Source organism: Arachis ipaensis, chromosome B10, assembly GCF_000816755.2.
Source record: "Arachis ipaensis cultivar K30076 chromosome B10, Araip1.1, whole genome shotgun sequence".
Taxonomy (NCBI): Eukaryota; Viridiplantae; Streptophyta; class Magnoliopsida; order Fabales; family Fabaceae; genus Arachis; species Arachis ipaensis.
This window is the reverse complement of record NC_029794.2, coordinates 110,664,789-110,668,987: the sequence shown is the minus strand read 5'-3', so window position 1 is coordinate 110,668,987 and position 4,199 is coordinate 110,664,789.

Sequence of the window (4,199 nt, the reverse complement as noted above, 5' to 3'; positions counted from 1 at the left end):
GGACCAGTTGGAATAGTAAACTAGTGAACTAGTAACTAGAGCAGTTCGATGACCGATCCGGTTTTTAGAACCTTGTAAGCAACACTTAGCAATCCACCTACCGTACGAAGCAATACTATGTGGGACGTTCCAATTTCGATGGATGTACCCATTTGATAGGACGATTGGTTCATTCAAGCACACCGTGACGAACAGAGCTCAGATTGAGGGCAGCATCTATGAAGCATTCCTAGCTAAGGAAATAACCGCATTTTGCTCGTTCTATTTTCAGTCTCATGTTGAATCATGTAGTACAACAGTTGCAAGGAACGATGAAAAGGGAGAATCCTTGCCAAGTGGAATAACATACCCAATCTTTTTTTCGGAAGGAGCTGCAATGGGTGTGGGTAGTGACTACTGGTTAGAGCAGAAAGAAATCAATGCTGAACATCTGCATATATTGTTTAACTGTGACCAAGTTTAACCCTACCTTATGTGAGTTTTCTACGTTCTTAATCTAATTAAAACTTCTTTATCCTATGATGAATCATATAGGTTATTCCAAGAGGCAAATTCTGATACCTCATTGAACAATTTTTCACGTTGGTTCAGAAAATACGTCAGCATGCAGCTAACTAACACAACATATTCAGAACTAGTTGCACTTAGTTGAGGCCCAATGAATAAGGGCACTAGATACCCAATATACAATGTTAATGGATATCGATTTCATATCTTACAGTGGTCGATTGGAAAGAAAATAGATAACACCAGAGTTTGGGTTCGTGGGGATTTAGGCAGGGTTCATTCTGATTGGTTTGGTGTATTACACAACATAATTAAATTAGAGTATTTCTGTCGAACTACGTACAAGGAGTGCGTGTTTAAGTGTGAATGGTATGATCCAAGTTCGCAACAAGAAAAATGAAATCACAAGGACTACGATATCACAGAAGTTAATGTAACCAAGAAATATAGGCACCATGATCCTTTTATTCTACCTCAAAATAGAAGATAGGTATATTATTTTTCTTATCTGGGTTCATGCAAGTCTAGTTAGGTGGTTGTGGTTAAGACTAAGCCAAGAAGCCACATCGAGTCTAATGATAGGACAGAAGGTCAGGAACCTTACGAGATTGACAACTTAACTCCTTAAAAAATGGTGGTTGATACCGATGAGCAGATCGCCCTTAGATCTGCTATTATAGATGATGACATCATTGACCTTGGAATAGATGCTGACGCACTTCCACTAGAGGAAAACGATCTTCAAGAAGAAGACGGGGTCGATGGTGACAAAGAAGAGGAAGACGAGTTCGATGATAATCAGGAAACTACCATGGACTGTAATATAGTTTAATGTAAACATAGTTCTGTCAAAATTCATACCCCTCATTCCTATGATACATTCTATCAAACACATTGCATGGTAAAAACTCAACTTTGATATCCTCACCCCTCCTCACCCACTCAGAACTACCTAGTTGACAGACACTTTCTTTGTTACTAAACCAAGACACATAATCTCTTACAGGAAAACCTATCCTTGAATAAGGATCACCATTATTAGGGATAAATTCTTCGTCTACCACTTTATCGTCCTTATCCTTTTCCTTTCTTTTTTCCCATTCTAAGATTTATAGCCTCAATAAGAAACAGAGAAAAAGATGATAAAGCAGAACAGAAGGTTATGAGCTCTATTAACCTTTTCTATTTATATTTTCAGAAATTTCCAAAACCTGAAAGCCCTAAGCATAGTAAAACTGAAGGATAATAAACCCAAGCCCACTCCAACCTAGTAAAACATACAACCCCTGAAATCAATAATCACGATGCTCCCTGTTTTAACTTCAATGACTATTACACCATTGATATATTTTCCACTAACACGGCTATACTCCCTATAAATCGGTTATTTTGATAATTAAACGTGTTTATTATTCTATTAGCAAAATATTAGATAAGAATTAAGAAATAAAATCCTATTGAAAGAGGATGTTGTTACAAGTAACTTTCACACTATATTAAAGAATAGGTCACATACATTAACCGCACTATGGTATAACTAAAACCTAATTTCACTCTATATAAATAGCATGTCAAAACAAAGGGAAGTATCTATTCACTTTGAATAACATTATACTCATCCCTTACTCTTACTTAATTGAGCGTTGAACTGCGTTTGCAGGTGCACGCAACTGCCGTTTCTCTGGAAGTCGACATATGCCTCTTCCATTTTAGGTGAAAGACTGCTCAATCCTTGAACAAGACAAGTTATACCCATCGTCGGGCTTATCACGTAGGAACAACTTAAGTAGACTTCCTTTTGGAGATATGACCATTTTCAAATATCTTCGGTTGTTGATATATTAGTGAGTGCATGTGTAGGCCACAATGGGATTATGTTTGGAGTTATGACATCTGTTTTGACTACTTCTTCGAACTATTATGGGTGATATGTCACTAGGTTATTTTTCTATTTTACTTGAATGATTTTATCTCTTTGTTTGACCTGTTCTCCAAGTTATAGGCAGCAGTTGTCGAGTTATAGGTATAACGGTCGAGTTATGACAACAACATTCTGAGTCATGAAAATCTTAATATTCTTTTAACCTAATCTATGAACTATAGGTTATAATCGCCGAGTTATAGTGGCCAAATCGCAGCTCCCAAGCTAGACCTGGTTATTTTCAACATAAACAGGTTGAGCTTTTTGAGTTGCCGAGTTATAACTCGGTAGGATACGAAAGAGATGTGGTAATATAATAATTTGGAGAAATGAGGATTAACCCCCAATATTAACTTAATAAACTTGAAAATAAATTTGGACAAGTTTGTCATTAGGAAGGAGTTGCCTGTATTAGTGTATTTTTGGACAAGCTTATATGTGATTTTTGTTGCATTTATGCTAACTTATAGGTGTCCGTTTGCTTTAACTGATTCTGACTTATAATTGTCGATTTTTTTCCGATTGATTCTAACTTATAATTGCCGGTTGTTTGATTAATTTTGACTTATAAGTATCAGCTTGTTTGGATTGATTTTGACTTATAATTTTTTGGTTTGTTTTTGTATGCCAACTTTAATGTTGGTTTGTTGTAACATGTGTAGTGTGTAGGAAAAATAGTAGCAAAACTAAAGTCAAGAATAATTGTAATAATTAAAAATAAACAACAATAAAGTTGAAAATAATATATTATCTATTGAGGATTACCCTCTTATCATAGAAGGTGAAGGATGAAGTGTCTTATTAAAATTCTTCTAAGTAAAATTCAGTGTGGGAGAAATCTTGTGAGTGTGAAAAGAATACATCTCTAAATCCTAACTTACAACTTAGTTGTTGTATAATTTTAGAGATGATGCATTCTAAGTACTAGGTAGTTCTTTGCTTAGTAGTGTTTGAAGGATATAAGCCCCTTTGTCAATCACTTTGTTGATTCAAAAAGATTCTTCCGGTTCTTATCTTTTGATTGAGTTGGTTTATTCGTCTGCCAAGTTTATTTGAGCTCTTCAATTTTCATTTGTCCCACTATTTTTTTCTTAGAATTCCACTAAAGTAATGTATTTTATTGAGTTACTCTTAATATAGAAGGTGCAGGATGAACTGCCTCATTAAAATTCCTCTAAGAAAAATCCAGTATGGGAGAAATCTTGTGAGTGTGAAAAAGAATATATCTTCAAGTCCTAGCTTACAAGTTAGTTGTGGTATAGTTTTAGAGATGATGCATTCTAAGTACCAGGTAGTTTTTCTGCCTAGTAGTGCTTGAAGGGTATAAGCCCCTTTGCTGATTACTTTGTTGATTCGAAAAGATCTTTCTAGACATTCTTGTTTGATTGAGTTGGTTTATTGGTCTGCTGAGCTTGTCGGAGCTCTTCAATTTTCATTTGTCCCGCTATTTTTTTTTTTCGAAATTTCACTAAAGTCTTGGGCTTGGCAACAATAATAGTTTCCTAGAACTTGTTAGAGTGAAGGTCACTCTTAAGGGAATGGATACGTGGACGTCGAGATTAAGGTTGGAGATATCTATTGTTTTCTTATTGAACCTCGTCATGTAGTCACAGAGACTTTAGGGTTGACCTTGTTTGATTGTGATGAGGTAGTCAAAATCATGAATCGGATGCTGCAAAATTATTGGTGAAGAGGTCGGCGAATTCCTAAAAAGTAGAGATAGAAAATATAAGTAAAGATGAAAACCATAAAAGAACCATCCAAAAATTCA